Genomic DNA, 19,651 nt, shown 5'->3' on the forward strand with positions numbered 1-19,651 from the left:
ACACTGTCTTGATGATTAGAGCTTTGTAATACTAGCTTTAAGCCCAGAATTATGATGCCTCCAGCTTTGTTTTCCTTTTTTAGGATTGCTTTGGCTATTCAGGGTCTTTTGTGGTTGCATACAAATTTTAGGGATGGCCCAGTTCTGATGAGCCCCAGTTCCTCTCTTGCTCCCTCCTGAGTAGTCTAGATTAATGATAATGGAAATATTTGCAGAAATTAAAAGGCTTACTGCCCTTTACACAATATCATTTTAGCTATTACTCATTTAGACCAACTAGTTATAATTAAAAAATATATGTACATCAACATGGATGGTTCTTTTGGAGCAGCAACAATGGAAATACACAGCAAAAACACTCACCCCCATCCCATTCCAGCAAGGCATGGATTCGAGAATGGGAGGGGGATTACAAGAATCAATATACATAGGCCCTAAGAGGAAAATACAAATATGTGACAACCACCTGTTCCTCTCATTGGTTTAGCTTGAGAATCAATCCAAAATATCAGAAAATTTTGCTAGCATCAACTTGATAGCAAGTTTTAATATTAAATTGTTTGACCCATATTCTGAAAACCACTAAATACTCTGATTTCCAGTATCTCCTCTTTCCATAATATTTGCATCCATATGTATTTGAATTCATTTCTTCACTAACTCAACAAATATAACACCAAATATAACACTAACTCAACAAATATAACAAATATATTCATTGGTCTCTTCACTTAGGAAATGGCAGTTCCATCCTTCCAGGCCTGTACTCCATCCTGTTCAGGCCAAACCCCTGGAATATGTTCCATTCCTCTTCTCTTGTATTCCACATCTAATCCAGTCCACTCATTCCATAAATATTTTTTTTGTGTGCCTACTATGTTCTAGGCCCTGGGATACATCAGGGAATATATCTATCAGGAAATACTGTTGATTCCATCTTCAGAATGTATATGTAACCAAATTACTTTCCACCACCTCCATTTCTACCTGCACTTCTTGTCTAACTGGTCTCCCTGCTTCTGCTCTTGCCTCATCCACTCCTTGCCAAGTCTATCCTATACACAGAAGCCAGGATAATCCTTTTAAAATTTAAATCAGATCATATCATGTCTCTGCTCAAATCCTCCAGTAGTTTCCTATGTCACTCAGGGTAAAAATCCAACTTTTACAATGCCCTTCAAGGCTTATATGATCTGTTACTACTGCACCTGTTTCCCCAACCCTGCCATTGGAACACGTTATTGCAGGGTCCTGGAATTGTGCACTGCAGAGCCTACGCGCCTGAATGTGATGGTCCTGTCTCCTAGTCTATGACTTTATCTCTTCCTATACTGCCCTTGCTCACTTTGGCTAATTTGCTTTTTCTCAAATACTGCAAGCATGCCTTTGTATAAAGGCACTTACATTTGCTCTGCCCTCTGCATGGAGTGTTCTTGCCCTGGATTATTCATGGCTTACGCCCTTACCTCCTTATTTTTTTGCTCAAATGTCCTTTATCAGCAAGGCCTTTCTTGCTTACCTTCCCCCACTTCCAGCATTCCTTATACCTTCTTCCCTTGCTCTATTTTTAATCTGTAATCTCTGTCATACTATTATCGTATTTGTTTTTTGCATACATCTCTTTACTAGAGTGTAAGTTCCATGAGGGTAGGGATTTTTGTCCTCAGCACATAGAACAATGCTTGCACACGGTTGACACTAACTGATAGTTTAAATGAATGGATACATGCATCCATTCATCCCTTCAGCAGATACCTACTATTTGCTAGGGACAGAGAATAAAGTCTTAAAAAAATGGTATGCCTACCCAGCTAGGTATGCCTAGCTGACAGACAAGTGGGACAAATTCATCCAAATTCAACTTTTCATGATCTGTGACAGAAGTCATCAAAATTAATAGGGTGGTATACACAAGAAACTAAATATCCCAGGAGGCAGGCATGTGTTAAATTTAGTTACGCCAATAGTCATCTAGCCAGAACCAAATGGGATGAAGGGCTGATTTCACTTAATTTACTTGTGGGCCTATCCTAGGTGGTTTAGACCTGGTAGGCTGGTGTATATTTATCTGTGGGGCTTATGGTCCCAGGATATAAGCTGGGTTCCACAGATAGGTACACTGGATAGATGGAAAGTGCTTTCGGGCTAGGACTTATATTTGGGGCCACCTCTTGTTTATTTTTTCCACTTAAAGAGCTTGACAAGTATACAGGTGCAGATTTGGCATTCGTGTGTTTTTTTTAGCAGATTTTTTTTGGGTCATTCCTATACTTTTAAAAAAATTAAAATATAATTCACGTACCACAAAACTTACTGTTTCAAAAGTCTGAGTTCAGTGGTTTCTAGTATATTCACAAAGTTGCACAACCATCTACTATCTACTTCCAAAAAAGTTTCATCACCTAGAAAGAAACCCTGTACCTCTAGCAGCTACTCCCATGTTCCCCTTTGGTTGCCTGTAGGTAACCACTAATCTGTCTTCTATCTCTATCAATTTGCCTATTCCTGACATTTAATTTAGACAGAATAATATAATATGTGGCCTTTTTATCTGGCTTCTTTCACTTTGTGTAATGTTTTCAAGGTTCATCAATGTTGTGACATGTATCCATGCATCATTCCTTTTTATGGCTGAACGATTATAGCTGTGCAGATAGGCCACATTTTGTATATCCATTTATCAGTTGATGGGCATTTGGATTGTCTTTACTTTTTGACTATTATAAGTCATGTTTCTATGAACACTCTTGTACAAGTTCTTGTGTGGACATAAGTTTTCATTTCTCTTGGGTCTCTCCCATGGAGTGGAATTGCCGGGTCATATGGTAACTAGGTTTCACATTTTGGGGACTGCCAAATTGTTTTGCACAGCAGCTGCGCCATTTTATATTCCCACCAGCAATATATGACGACTTCAATTTCTCCATACCCTCATTAACACTTGTAAGTCTCTTTTTTATTATAGTCATCCAAGTGGGTGTGAAGTGGTATCTTGTGGTTTTGATTTGCATTAAAAAAATTTTTTTTTAAATGTTTATTCATTTCCTGAGAGAGAGAGAGAGAGAGAGAGAGAGACAGAGTGTGAGCAGGGGAGGGGCAGAGAGAGAGGGAGACACAGAATCTGAAGCAGGTTACAGGCTCTGAGCTGTCAGCACAGAGCCTGATGCAGGGCTTGAACTCAGGAACCGTGAGGTCATGACCTGAGCCGAAGTTGGCCGCTTAACCGACTAAGCTACCCAGGTGCCCCTGATTTGCATTTCTTTAATGACATATGATGTTGAACATCTTTTCATGTGTTTATTAGTCATTTTCATATCTTCTTTTGAGAAATATCTATTTAGATCTTTTGCCTGTTTTTAAAGTTGGGTTGTCTTTTTATTGTTGAGTTATAAGGGCTCTTTATATAGGTCTTGGATACTAGACACTTATCAGATATATAATTTACAAACATTTTTTCCTATTCTGTGGCTTGCCTTTTCGTTTTCTTGATGGTATCCTTTCAACCACAAAAGTTTGAATTTTGCAGCTAAAAGAGAATGAATGGATCTTTTCTATTTATTTTTTTTAACGTTTTTATTTATTTTTGAGACAGAGAGAGACAGAGCATGAACGGGGGAGGGGCAGAGAGAGAGGGAGACACAGAATTGGAAGCAGGCTCCAGGCTCTGAGCCATCAGCCCAGAGCCCGACGCGGGGCTCGAACTCACGGACCGAGAGATCGTGACCTGAGCCGAAGTCGGACGCTTAACCGACTGAGCCACCCAGGCGCCCCAAGAATGAACGGATCTTAATCTAACTCACCTTTTTCATTTTTTAAAAGTGTTCATATTTTTTTACAGTTTCTTTTTTTACAGTTTATTTATTTTGAGAGAGGAAGGGAGGGAGAGAGGAGAGAGGGAGAGAGAGGAGAGGATGAGTGCGAGTTGGGGAGGGGCAGAGAGAGGAGAGAGAGAAACCCAAGCAGACTCAGTGCTGTCAGCACACAGCCCAACGTGGGGCTCCAACTCATAAAATGTGAGATCATGACCTGAGCCGAAATCAAAGTCAGATGCTTATCTGACTGAGCCACCCAGGCCCCCTGATTCACCTTTTTCATTTTACTGATAAGGACACTAAAGTCCAATGAGTTGAATTAATCTCTTCAGTGGCAGAGTTAGGAACACCTGCTTTATGTAATTGTGCTGTAAATTGCATCAAATAAGGTACCAGGTAACCAGAGATAAAAACAAATTCATCACAAATGAATCCATTAGAAAACAATGTAAAATATCAGATAGTCACATGTGATGCAGTGTGGTATGGACTATAAAAGCAAAAGGAGCTCAGAAAAACAACTGGAGAGATGATAGTGTACAGTCACCTAGCAAGAAGTAGACGGAGGGTAGTAACTGACAAAACTATGAGGGGAAAGGACTATGGGATTGAAATACAGGAGTCAAAGTATTAAATTCCTTCACACCAGGCCTCACACTCACCTTTAGCATCGTGTTCAGTTTTCATCAACTTGTGTAGTGGCACGAGTCCTTTTGCTTATAGGATTAAGATTAAAGACAAGATTAAAAATCAAAATTATTTACATTTCTGATGTTTTGAAAAGTAGCATAGTAGGCTATTATAATTTTCTTCTAATTTTTCCTTAGATGAGTGGGGAAGTGAAGAAAATGTCAGTTACAGGGGATACATCTCTTGTATTTCTCAAAAGGTTTGATTCAAATTCTAGTTAGTTAATAGGGGCGCCTGGGTGGCTTGGTCGGTTGAGTGTCCGACTTCGGCTCAGGTCATGATCTTGCAATTTGTGAGTTCGAGCCCTGCGTTGGGCTCTGTGCTGACAGCTCGGAGCTCGGAGACTGTACCCTATTTCGGATTCTGCGTCTACTTCTCTCTCTGCCCCTCCCCCACTTGTGCTCTCTCTTTATCAAAAATAAATAAAATAAAAAAAAATTTTTTTTAATTCCAGTTAGTTAACATACAGAGTTCTATTAGATTCAGGTGTACAATATGGTGAGACTCCACACCTCCATACATCACCCTGTGCTGGTCACAAGTGCACCCCTTCATCCCCAGTTGGTGATATACCTCTTGGTTCATACTGCCTCTTTTGGTGCCTCAATGGATCAAACTCCAGAAAATTTTTTTCAAAAAGCATTATAGAGTTAACATTGAAGGCAAGACTGTTCATTCATCATCTTTCAGGATGAAAAGAAGTGAACAGGTTTTGCAAATTTGTTGACTCGAGGGGGATGGCCTGCTCCCTGTTTCATTTTCATTCGTGCTTTGGTTCTGAACTGTTCACCAAGTATATACCTTTTAATGGCATGGATATTTCTTTCTAGTGAATTCTCCTGTGAACTGCATGCACAAAATATTTGTTATAATATTAACTACAAAATCTCCTCCCCTTGCCCTACCCCAACCTCTGGCCAGAACGACAACCGAACAAGTACTTTAAGAGTACGGATTCAATTCTCCCCTCCCCACCCCACAATGTCGGGTTTCTATACACAAGGAGCTTAAATCAGGAGAAAAGTGCTGGATATAATGGCTCAATTCTCCAAGTTTGGTCTAGTTTGGCCAGATAAAGCCAATAATGCACTATTTTAATACCAGGAAAGGTCAGTTGCAGGTTATGGGAACATGAAAAAGGTTTTGGTAGCACATTTTTAGGCTGTGAAGGCTATACAGGGTAATTTATCCTGGAGAAGGCAGTACCCATCAAGTAGATGTATTTTCTTTATGAGAAGGGAGAGATTAATACTGACACAAGACACAGATGTGGGATTAAAAAACCCTACCAAACATCTTTATTCCCTCCCTTTCCCCTCATCCTTCTCCCCTCTATTGCTTGCTTCTTTTCCCTGCCTAGACATTAGTTTGCTAGAGGCATCCCGTTCCATTGTGGGAGGCTGCTGCATGTGGCGCCATTCTGGTTGGGATAGTGACGTGGAAGATTTGTTTCTGTCAAGAGGCAGACTTTATTTGTACACAGCAGGTTTTTTTCCTGAATGTGTATTAGAGGTTTTCTATAGCCCTAATAAGTAGGGTTTTAGAAATTCTCATTCAGAACCCTACAACCCAAACAGCATCGCAGGCCAGAGTAGAATTTTGAATGTTCCCCGTCAGACGATATAAGTATTAGCAGGTCTTGAAGTTGTTCATATAGAAGGGTCATTTTCATGTTGTTTTGCTTAGTAACTGAAATTTGCTTTTATTCCTGAGAAAATTAGAAATGGCGAAATGGGAACTGGAGAGAAAAGATACTTACGTGTAAAAAGTGCCATTATCTAAACAACGAGTGTATCTAGTCATCAGAAATTTGTAAGTAAAAACTTTAATCATAAGTAGTATGTGTTTGAATGTACAGAAATGTCAATACAATGTTCAGAAATAAAATGTTCCCTTAATACCGACATCTATAAAGGAAACTTAAGAAGTGGATATGGAAAACAGTATGGAAGTTCCTCAAAAAATTAAAAGTAGAACTACCCTATGGCCCAGCAATTACACTACTAGGTATTTACCCAAAGGAGACAAAAATACTGATTTGAAGGGGCACATGAACCCCAATATTTATAGCAGCATTATCTATAATAGCCAAATTATGGAAAGAACCCAAACGTCTATTGACTGATGAATGGATAAAGAAGATGTGAGATATATATATATATATATATATATATATATATATATATATATACATATAACAGAATATTAGTCATCAAAAAGAATGAAATCCTGGCATTTGCAAATGATGTGGAAGGAGCTAGAGTGCATTAGGCTAAGTGAAATAAGTCAGTCAGAAAAAGACAAATACCATATGATATCACTCATATGTGGGATTTAAGAAACACAACAGATGAACATAGGGGAAGGGAAGGACAAATAAGATAAAAACAGGGAGGAAAACCATAAAAGACTCTTAAACACAGAGAACAAACTGAGGGTTGCTGGAGGGGTGCGGAATGGGCTAAATTGGTGATGGGCATTAAGGAGGGCACTTGTGATGAGCACTGGGTGTTATATGTAAGTGATGAATCACTGAATTTTATTCCTGGAATCATTATTACAACTATATGTTAACTATAGAATTTAAATAAAAAGTTGAAAAAAAAGAGTGCACTTATCATGATGAGCATTGAGTAATGTATAGAACTGTTGAACTGCTATATTGTATACCTGAAACTAATATAACACTGTATGTTAACTACTTTGGGATTAAGATAAAAAGCTTAATAATAAATAAAACAAAACTCCAAATTAAAAAAAAAAAGAAGTGGACATTGAGTAGTAATATTTGGGGAATTTGTGGAATAGACACTACTGTTGGGAATTTCTAAAATGAGGAAACGTACTTTTAATGTCTACATTTTCTTTAAAGCACTGTGGACTTCACAGAATAAAATATATTTTGGAATGGGCTTACGTAGTGAAGAAAGCAGTGGGACAGCAGGATGGGCATGTGAAACATTTATGTGTGATAGAGACTAGACAGGAAGAAAAAAAAGGCAACACTACTAGGAAAACAAGTGGAAGCAGGAATGAAAGAAACGTAATCTCTTATAGAGACAGGGAGAAGAGAAGAACAGGGAAAAAGAAGAAATGAAAGAGGAGAAAGAAGAATGGAAAAGTAAGCAGGGGGGACTGGGAAGCTGTGCTTTCTTAGCTTTGCGAAAGGCTGATTTGCAGAACTCCCTCGTGTGCCCTGGGGTTTTACATAGTTTTACATAACTACTTCTTCAGAGTGGCCCAGATTGGGAGGGGTATTATGAGAATGACCTCAATACAGCTGCTAGGGTTTGTGAATCTTCAATTATCAACAAAGCAGGAGACTAGAACCTTTATTAGTCAATCAAGAAGCATTTATTGAGCACATACTATACTCAAAAACCAGGCTTGCTAAAAGCAGGAACTTTGTCCCTTTTCATTGCTGAATTTCTTTCTTTTTTATAGTGCTTGGGGACTCAATAAATGCTTATTGATGAACACTGATCTTATTATACATGATCTAGAGGATTGCTTCTGTATCTCTAAATTCAGCATCAGGATTTTAAATGCTGGGATTAAAAACTACCAGACAGACATTTTTGAAAGTTTTCTGGCATCAGCGACAGAAACAGCAATATATGGGATAGAATGGGACCTATTCAGAGGATTTTTTTTCTTTTATAAATAGTAAAATACAACAGGACTCATTTGGAAATGTTAAGTGTGGGTGTCTAGAATTCAAATTTATCTTCTCTTATTAAGATTCATTTTGTAGATACTTACATAAAATACCTTAAATTATTCTTAAATTCTTTTTGAAACACAATCAGGCTTTCAAAGACATCAATTTTTACAAAATCGTTCTCGTTGAAGAATGCTGGCGCAGAGAGCAAATCAAAATTATTGAAGAAATACAGATTGAGGTTGTGTGTGGGGGCAAGGGGACCGAAGACAAGTTTTACCTTGCCTCTCCTGGCAAGTTTCATAGCATCGTTTTCAAACTTACCACTTATTATTTTCTAAGTAAGTACAGACTGTGGCATTTGGCATTGGAAAACTTATTTTAGAAATAAATATGCTGGGGTACCTGGGTGGCTCAGTTGGTTAAGTGTCTGACTCTTGGTTTTGGCTCAGGTCATGATCTCATGGTTTCATGAGTTCAAGCCACACGTCTTGGGTTTTGGGCTGGCAGCGCAGAACCTGCTTGAGAGTCTCTCTCTTCCCCTCTCTCTCTGCCCCTCCTCCACTTGCACTGTTTCTGTCTCTCTCAAAATAAACAAAAAAATTAATATGCTAAGAGACCTGCAAACAAAATGTACTAAGGTTATATGCTAAATTTCACAGGCATCTAAAAAGGAATTTTAGGTCATTAGACATACCAATCAGTAGGTAAGGTTTTTTTAAAAATTTTATTTATTTATTTTTGAGAGAGAGAGAGCATGAGCGAATGGGGGAGGGTCAGAGAGAGAGAGAGAGAGAGAGAGAGAGAGTAAGAATCTCAAGCAGGCTCCATGCTGTCAGTGCAGAGCCCGACTCAGGGCTTGAACCCACAAACTGTGAGATCATGATCAATAGGTAAAATTTTAATATTAATACGAAAATGGAAAAGTACTTTGAAAGTATGACTTTAAAGCTAAATGCACAAAAATTGTGTGTATAAGGAAATAAAATTGGGGGTGAGAAAAATTATAGATTATCATTGGGTGATACAATTAAGAATTATTAACATTTTCCTTTTTCATTCTTTCATTTTTTCATTATAGAAACTTTCGATAATGAAAAACAGAACTTTTCTATAATGAATATGTATTACTTTTATAACCAAAGAAACACATGTAAAAATAGATGCATAGCACCAGATTATCCATTTTTATAAATTGAATCATAAATTTCCACTCACGTTTAAACTTCTTCAGGCTCGCCATTATTGAAGGCACTCTGACCTTCCCATTTCCTGTAAAACATTTGAATCGGATACAGAGAAAGTCACATTAAAAACTCATAAAAACTGATAAAAGTTGTGAAGTGATTAAAATGACATGGTAGCCTGGACTTTGTCCGTGAGTTAGAAGGACTAGAGAGACTGGTTTGCTTGGGACTTGGATTCATTTTTCCCTCCGGTGAGGATGATGGAGCAAAGGAAAACTCTTCAGTGAGACAAAACTCTCTACGTCTTCAACACAGCTCCTCTCTTCTGTGTTTCAAGGTCTGACGCTCCAAAGGTGACAGGCGGAAAAGGGATATTATAAAAAGAACCAGGGCTCAACTCTGGCAGCATCTTTTCCAAACTCAGATCTATGTTATTTTAGAAACAAAGATATGAAGAGAATATGTTGGCCAAGTGCTCAGAGTTGGAATAGGGAGAGAAGGAGCTGCTGTATGTTTTCTTCTAACAAGTACTTCTTGAGAATGAATACGTGTGAGGTGTGTATTTGTCCTCTTAAGGACACAGAGTGTGCTTCTCTGGTCTAGAACCATCTTCCCGTACTTGTTCAGCTTAGGGTCTTCTCCAGGAAACCCCAGCCTTGGCTAAATCCTCCCTTAGCACCTTCTGCATACACATAGCACCTTTTTTAGGTGATGAAAATGTTCTAGAATGACTGTGGTGATAGCTGCCCCTATCTGTGAATACTAAAAACCGTCAAATTATATACTTAAATGGATGAATTGTTTGGTATGTGAAGTATATTTCAATAAGGCTGTTAAAAATGTTGGTTTGAAAAAAAGGAATAGGGGCACTAGGGTGGCTCAGTTGGTTAAGTACCTCTTTTTTTTTTTTAACATTTTTATTTATTTTTGAGAGACAGAGTGCAAGCGGGGAAGGAGCAGAGAGAGAATGAGACACAGAATCCGTAGTAGGCTCCAGGCTCTGAGCTGTCAGCACAGAGCCCAAGGCGGGGCTTGAACTCATGAACCATGAGATCCTGACCTGAGCCAAAGTTGGACGCTCAACTGACTGAGCCACTCAGGTGCTCTAAGTATCTGACTCTTGATTTTGGCTCTGGTCATGATCTCACAGCTTGTGAGCTGATAGCACAGAACCTACTTGGGGTTCTCTCCCTTGTTCTCTGCCCCTCCCCTGCACTCTTTATTTCTCTCTCAAAAATAAACACTAAAAAAATAGAATGAGTTTTATAGCATAATATCATTTAAGGAAATTAAATACCACACACATGGAATTTTTAAAAACATTTTCTTAATGTTTTTTTTTGAGGCGGGGGGAAGAGAGAGGGGCAAAGACAGAGGGAGACAGAATCTGAAGCAGGCTTCAGGCTCTGAGCTGTCAGCACAGAACCTGACTCAGGTCTCAAACTCATGGACTGTGAGATCATGACCCAAGCCCAAGTGGGACGCTTAACCTTAACCCACTGAGCCACCCAGGCACCCCCCCTCCCACACATTGAATTTTTAAAAGGATACATACCTATCTAAAATAGACATGAGGAAGGTAGATTGAAGAATATATATTAGATATAATACAGAATTTACCTCCTTAAACAAATATTACACTATATGTTAACTAACTAGAATTTTTTTTTTTCAACGTTTATTTATTTTATTTTATTTTTGGGACAGAGAGAGACAGAGCATGAACGGGGGAGGGGCAGAGAGAGAGGGAGACACAGAATCGGAAACAGGCTCCAGGCTCTGAGCCATCAGCCCAGAGCCCGACGCGGGGCTCGAACTCACGGACCGTGAGATCGTGACCTGGCTGAAGTCGGACGCTTAACCGACTGCGCCACCCAGGCGCCCCTATGTTAACTAACTAGAATTTAAGTAAGAATTTGACAAAGAAAAAGCATAAAGTTTGCAAGTACCAAAAAAATAAAGATAAAAAAGAGAATGTACCTATGATGGAGGGAAGGAGCTAGGAATGGAAATGGGAGGTAAAGGGGAAAATAATAAAATGAAACACAAAGAGTCTTTGCATGGGCCAATGATGATAGTGCGCCATACTGAGGAGTTTCATTAGCTCACTGTGTGCATCTGATGTTTAAGAAAAAGTCCACTCTTCAAAAAAAGTTTAAGATGCTGGTGGAAAAGGAAGAAATATTTAACAGGCGGCTGGAAACACAGCGATGACAAAGAATAATTCAGGGAACAAAGGTTTTTAAACATTTTGGTCTCAGGGCATCTTTAAATTCTTAAAAATTTTTGATAACCTCCCAAAGGTTTATGTGGGTTATAATTATCATTAGATATTAAAACTGAGAAATTAAAAAAAAATGAGAAAACATTTTTTTAAATGTTTATTTATTTTTGAGAGAGTAGGAGCGGGGAAGGGCAGAGAGGGAGACAGATACTGAAGCAGGCTCCAGGTTCTGAGCTGTCAGCATATGAGATCATGACCTGAGCCAAAGTTGGACGCTTAACCAACTGAGCCACCCAGCGGCCCCTAAAAAATACTTTAAAATAGCAATAAATCCAGTACATGTTAACATACTTTTATGCTAGTCACTAGACCACCAGGGAACCTGTTAACATACTTTTAAATGAAAAATATGTATCAGTTAAAAATGAAAAATTAAAGCATTAACATTTAGTGGGAAAGGAAGTGTTATTGACTGAATGTTTATGTCCCCCCATAAGCCCCCTAATTCATATATTAAAATCCTATCCCCAATGTGATGTTATTAGGGGGCTGGGTTCTGAGGAGGTGATTAGTATAGGATGAGATCATGAAGGCAGACCTTCATGAATGGGATTAGTGCCCCTCTGAGTCAGGAGAGAACCTGCTGCTCTGAGCTCTCTGCCCTGCGAGGATACCATGAGAAATTGACAATCTGCAGCCCAGGAGAACGTTCTCGCTGGAACTCAACCATGCTGGCACCGTGATCTCAGGACCTCTGGCCCCAGAACTGAGAGAAATAAATTTCTGTTGTTCATAAGCCACCCAGTCTATGGTATTTTTGTTATAGCAGCCTGAGCTAAAATAGCATTGTTTTACATTTTTGCGAATCTCTTTAATGTCTGGCTTAATAGAAGACAGCTGGGATTCTCAGTCTGTTTCTGAATTTAGTTTGCTGTGATGTGTTTTTTTGGTTGAAGAAAATCTGGCCTCATAGACTCAGGTAGTCAGAAAAGAAATATTTTCATAGGTTTTTCAGTATATCCTGTGGATATATCATGTAGCTTATTGAAAAAGCTATTGTATACTTGTGAGTGAATGAGAGTGATGAAGGCAAATAATGTTTTAGAGTTATTTTAAAGTTTCTGGGGTGCCTGGGTGGCTCAGTCAGTTAAGCATCCAACTTCGGCTCAGGTCATGATCCTACGGGTTCATGGGTTCGAGCCCCGCCTTGGGCTCTGTGCTGACAGCTCAGAGCCTGGAACCTGCTTCACATTCTGTGTCTCCCTCTCTCTCTGCCCCTTCCCTGCTTGCGCGTGCTCTCTCTCTCTCAAACCTAAATAAACATTAAAAAAAAAAAAGTGTCAGATCATTTCTAAAAAAAAAAAAAATAGTTTCAAACTCGTGGACCTCCCAAGAGAGAGGGGTCCCTGGACTGTCATTTGAGAGCTGCTGTCATAGAGAGTTGGTAACTAAAGCAATGATCAGGGAGCCATATAATCAAAGGGTGGAAGGAACTAAAACTAAGAAGACAGAAATAAACCCTCGGTTGTTCCCACGTTGGGAACCTTGAATAAGTGAAGCTGGCAAAGGAGTCATTAGTGATTTCGGATTCTGGGGGCTATTTTGGTAGAGTCACGGCTATGTGAGCGAGGAAGCCAATTGCAAGGATTCAAAGAATGTGAACCTAGGAAGCAGAAGTGGCTTCCTATAGACAATTAAAAAGAGGGTTGAGAAAGGAATGAGGGGTGGATGGTCATAATTATCAAGCAGAAGAGCCAGGGGAAGGTAGGTCTTTAAAAGGGATGGGAGAAAAATAAAGAAAAAATAAAAGCAGTGGGGGAGGGGTGCCTGGGTGGCTCAGTTGGTTAAGCGTCCAACTCTTGATCTTGGCTCAGGTCCTGATCTCACAGTTGTGGGCCTGAACCCTGAGTTGGGCTCTGTGAGCTGAGAGTGTGGAGCCTGCTTGGGATTCTTTCTCTCCCCCTCTCTCTGCCCCTCCCTTGATCTCTGTCTGTCTCTCTCTCAAAATAAATAAACTTAAAAAAAAAAAGACAAGGATCATTTCTGAGGATCTTACATATAGGATAACAAAGACACACTTCTGGGAAGATGAGAATTTTTCTCACCTTTAACTGTCAAATGAGGCATCAGCTCCTTCATATCATCTTCTGTGAGCTCGATCCCTTCACTGGCTAGAAAGGTGTCCAAGTCCTGGATATCAATCACCTCTCCTTAGAAAAATTAAGAAATAAATTATGTAAATATTATAGAACTATCTATGAAGGATGAAAAATGCTATCTTATATATACTATACTTATATATACTTACTTATATATACTTATATATACTATTACCCACGAGTGCCCAGAATTAACAGGAGGGTCAGAAAAAAGTTCTGTGTCTTTAATTCTGGCGGCTACAAAAAGGAAAGTACACTATGGGTCAGGATCGACTGGTGAGTTATTGCAAAATCCATAGCAAATTAAGCCACATATAAGGATTTGGCTTTATTTTTACCCTTTCTCCTACCCTGCTTGAAAATTCAGTGTGTTTCTATAGACCAGTCTTAAAAATTTTATTTTCATTTGAAAATATTTGCTTGTAGCTTGCTTCTGTGATCACTATGCATTCCAAGAATTTTATTCATCTCAACACAGAAGTAATTTTTCCTCATTCACTGTAAAAAGAATGCAGCAATGTTAAAGATTAATATAAAAGGGGAAAAAATAGAATTCTGCCACCCTACCACAAAATGTTTTGTAGTTTTTCATATTCCATTTCTGGACTCTGACAATAAGGCTGTACTTTTACTATGTGGAAATCTAATATCCACACCATCTGTATTCTGCTTTTCCAACCTAATATTATGTCACTAACATATTTCCAAGTTACCACGTAATCTTTACAGTTAATTTCAACACATGATATCTCAGTGGCCTAATAGGCCAGGGTATATGTAGTCATTCCTCTACTGTTAGATATTTAGGCTGTTTCAAATTTCTCTGAAGGTCTTTGGGTAGAGACTTTTTTCTTTTATTCAGCTATATTATTGTCAGAGGATAAATTTCTGTGAGTGGGGTTCATGGAGAAAAGGAATGTTTCTTTGGCTCTTGATCTTTTACTGTGGTGAAGAACTCTTTGGGGGAAAACTGAGAATATTATGGGAATTTATATGTTAACACATATTAACTACATATTAACTACACATATTAACTGTTCGCCCAAGTTCAGAAGCATCCATAAAAGTACACATATGAAAGAACTGAAACATATGTGAAGGGGAAATATTATTCTCTACCAGTTATAAAATATGAAGATGTTATTTACAATATCCTTTTATCACAGCTTGGAACTTACCTTTTACGCAACTGACAGCATTCATCAAATCATTCAGACTAACGGTTCTATCATCTGTAAGGCAAGGGCAATAAACTTCAGAATAAGACAAGCTGGCATAACTGAGACCCACAAAATTTACGATACCTAAGTTCGGAAACTGTGACGACCATGAAAATTCAGTAATTTTTTCCCCAAATTTTCCTTAGAATTTTATGGACTTAACTTCAGAGATAACAGTGTTATCTTAGAAATGAAGAAAGCTTTCAATCTGTAATGAATCATTCTTATATTTTCCTTTTTCTTTGCTTTAGAGGCCACCAGAGTAAGATTAAACTAAGAAGTGATTGGTTACAGGTAAGTATAGGGAAAAAGGACAAATGAACCTGACCCTGAGTATTTTTTTTTTAATTTAGTCAGTTAATCAACAGATATTTAAGGGGGTGGCTTTTATGTGCCAGCCACTTTGCTAGGCTTTGGGGATACGAAAGTAAACCAGCTGGCCGGGTTCTTGCTGTCAAGGAGTGTACGTACAATCTCACAGAGGGAAACAGGCAATTAGCATATAAACAAATAAACAAAAAGGATCATTTTAAGTACTATTAAAATGTCATTGAAATAAAATAGGGTTATATAATAAAGAGCAATGGTAAGATTGCTTTAGATGGGGAAGTCAGGGGTGGCGTCTCTGAGGACTATTTGGGTTGAAGCCTGAATGACAAGAAGGAATGTTCCAAGTTGAAAGACAGTACGAGGGACAGCCCTAAGAATGGGATGAATTTGATGTGACTGAGAGGCAGAGAAAAGGCTGGTGTGCATGGGCCAAATCATGCAGGGAATTGTAGGCCCCCATGATAAAGGTGGGGTTTTATTCTGGTTGTAATGGAAGGTCATTGGAAGCCTCGAAGAAGGGGGAGTAATTTAATTGGATTTTAGCTTTGAAAAGATCATTCTGGCTGATGTGCACAGGATGGGGAAACTGGAAGAATGGGGACTAGACAGGAGACTGTTTCAGTGGTCCAGGAAAGAGATCCTGGTGGCTTGGGCTATGGTTGCAGCAGTGGAAGCAGTGATAAGTGGATGAGTTCTGGACATATTTTCCAGGTGGAGCCTAGATTTAAATGTGTGATGCAAGGGAAAGGAGAAATTAAGGAAGAAAACTATTTGTCCCCTTTCCCAACCCTCCTTCCCCTCTTTCTCCATCAACAGGGTAGATGGGATGACATTACTGACATGGGACTAAATGTCATTACTAAATGTCATTACTAGAAAGCCTCAAACCTTTTTAGGGGAATTAATCAATATTTTATTAAATTTATGATGCCTTTTGGACATCAAAGTGGAGGTCTCAAATAGCTAGTTTGAGATACCATTCCTGACTTAGGATGGTTGAGCTGGAGAAATAAATTTGCTTTTATCAGCTTTAAGAAGTTATCTGACCCAATGAGACTGGATGCAATCCCCTAGGAAGAAGGTGCAGATAAAAACAACCAACCAATCAAATAAACAAACAGCCAAGGTTCTACTTCTGGACCCTTCATTATTTAGAGAACTTGCAGGGGAAAAAGAGTCAGAAACTGAAAAGGAAACTGAAAAGAAGCTCCCAGTAAGGAAAGAAAAAAATTAGGTGAGTATGGGGCTTCAAAAGTCTGTAGAAAAAAATGTTTTAATAAAGATGGGTTAGTCACTATGTCAAACGCTGCTGAGATAGCAAGTGAAATAACAGAGACGTGACCATGAACCTTGGCAAGAGAGAGAGGTCACTGATGATTGAGAGCTGGTTTGGTTCCATGGCAGGGAACGAGTGCTCAAGAGTGAATGGGGGTGAGGAACAAGAGACAAAGAGTCACCACAAATGTTAGGGATTTTTTTGAGGTATAGTCGACACACAATGTTATATTAGTTTCAGGTGTACAACAGAATGATCCGACAAGTTTATACATTATGCTATGCTCAATGTAGCTATGATCAGTCACCAGACAACGCTAAGTAATGACAACTTTTTGAGAGGTTCTGCTTGTGAAGAGGAACTAAGGGATAGAATGGTCACTGGCAGGGGACAAGGGGAATAGAAAAGCATTATCAGCATGTCAATGGAATACATAGAGAGACACTGTAGAGAGGGAGAAATTGATGGTGCAGGAGAGAAAGGGGGAAAATTGTAGGAGTTGAGTCCTTGAGAAGGCAAGTGGAGGTGAGATCCAGGCCACAAGTGGAAGGGCCAGCCCACAATGGGAGCCGAGATTCCACATGGCTGGTGAGCAACTGGGGTTGGAATTCTGTACTCTGTCCTACTACAGCGCATGTTCAACAGCATTAGTCATCATATTCAGTTGGTGAATGGGGTAATGTCACAGCAATGTGGATGGTATGTTGGTTCACACGGATTTTTTTCCTAAGTGAAAGAATTAGAATTATGAACTTCAGTAGAAAAAGAAAAAATTCTAGGTTGGGTATGGCAGGGGCTTTTTCAGCCCTATTTTCATAAAATAATTAATATAGGAAGAGATACTTGTGATATAGGAAGGGAAATAAGGTTCACTGGCTCAGAAATCTACTTCCATCTACGTTATTTCAGAACTGCAAGCCAGCTTTTCAACTCTTTCTTTGTGGGTGTGGGTGTGCATTTTTTAATAGTCTCCAGCCACTCAGCTATTTACCTGGGCTGTCTACTCTTCCTCACACAGTATCACTTACTGCTTTTCTTAGTTTTCTGGTTACATATTTTGACTGGGCTTCTCCAATTTTCCCTATGAGCTCAGTTACTTTAGTGGGCAATTAAAAATTTTTTTTAATGTTTACTTATTTTTGAGAGAGAGACAGTGAGTGAGTGGGGTAAGGGCAGAGAGAGATGAGACACAGAATCTGAAGAAGGCTCCAGGCTCTGAGCTGTCAGCACAGAGCCTGACGCAGGGCTCAAACTCACGGACCATGAGATCATGACCTGAGCCGAAGTCAGACGCTTAACCGACCAAGCCACCCAGGTGCCCCTAATGTTTATTTATTTTTGAGAGAGAGACAGCGAGTGAGTGGGGTAAGGGCAGAGAGAGACAAGACACAGAATCTGAAGAAGGATCCAGGCTCTGAGCTGCCAGCACAGAGCCTGATGTGGGGCTTGAACTCATGGACTGGGAGATCATGACCTGAGCTGTAGTGGGACGCGCGTAACCAATTGAGCCATCCAGGTGCCCCTAGTGGGCAATTTAAATTTTACAGAACAGGAGGTTTTTCAGGCATTCCTCCATTGTGTTATGGCAGAAATGTCTGCACAGTAAATAAACTGGAAAGGTAATCGTCAGAGAGTGGGTATGTGAAATAGAGTTTTGGGGGATGATGAAGTATAAGGTGGGGACAAGGTGTAGGTCATCACTATGTGAGTAGCAGTTAAGGGACAGGAGTGAAAGATGATTGAAATTAAGGAAGTCAAGGAACAGGAGGTCAGGGTGTTTAGATGGGTGACTCATATCAGGAGTTAAATAATATTTAATCAAGATTTCTTAACCTGGGGCCTATGTACCCTCTAATGATAGAATTCAGGGAGTCCTTGAGCTTGAATGGGAAAAAAATACAGTGGACCCTTGAACAACATGGGTTTGAACTACACTTATATATGGACTCTTTTGATAAATACAGTACTGTAAATATATTTTTTTCTTTCTTATGATTTTTTTTTAATTAAGTAGGTTCCACAGCCAACATGGGGCATGAACTCATGACCCTGAGATCAAGAGTTGCATGTTCTGACTCAGCCAGCCAGACACCCCAATCTTATGATTTTCTTAATAACATTTTCTTTTCTCTAGCTTATTTTATTGTAAGAATATAGCATATAATACATATAACATGTAAAATATTTGTTAATTGACTTATGTTATTGGTAAGGCTTCCAGTCAACAGTAGGCTATTAGTAGTTACATTCTGACTGCACAGGGGGCTGGTGCCTCTAACTCCCACAATGTCCCATCTGTATTTTCACTAACCACTCACTTAAATTTAGCATTTTCTTCAATTATTAATGCAGGCTACAAACCACAGTCGAAGTAGTAAAACCTATGACTTTGCCATTAATACAAATCACTGACATTTTGGATGTTATATGGTAGCTCTTGCAAATATATTGAAAAGTTACTTAGGCTCATCACTACTTTATTTATTTAATTAATTTATTATTATTATTTAAATGTTTATTTATTTTTGAGAGAGAGAGAGAGAGGGAGACACAGAATCTGAAGCAGGTTCCAGGCTCTGAGCTGTCAGCACAGAGCCCAATGTGGGGCTTGAACCTGTGAACCGCAAGATTGTGACCTGAGCCAAAGTCAGACACTTAACCGACTGAGCTACCCAGGCACCGCTTTTTTATATTTATTTTTTTGAGAGAGAGAGATTGCGAGTGAGGGGGCAGAGAGAGACAGAGAGAGAGAGAGAGAAGTGGGGTTCACCTGAAGCAGGGCCTGAGCTCATCCATGTGGGATTCGAACTCACGAACCATGAGATAATGACCTGAGCTGGAGTCAGATGCTTAAATGACTGAGCCACCCAGGCACCCTACTCATCACTACTTTAAAATTCTAACAATTATTACATCTACTACTAGAACTTGTTAAATGTGTTATTAAGCACTAATAATTGATATTTTAATGTTTTGATAAATTTAGTTTCTTCATAATCTTACTTATTATATTTTAGGCATTTAAAAATATTATACTCAGAAGTGATCCATTCATCAGACTGTCAAAGGGGTCTATGGCACAGTAAAGTCAC

This window comes from Lynx rufus, unplaced genomic scaffold (assembly GCF_022079265.1).
Source record: "Lynx rufus isolate CCGP_SWC_20201006 ecotype Redwood Valley unplaced genomic scaffold, mLynRuf1.p SCAF_18, whole genome shotgun sequence".
NCBI classification, from domain to species: Eukaryota; Metazoa; Chordata; class Mammalia; order Carnivora; family Felidae; genus Lynx; species Lynx rufus.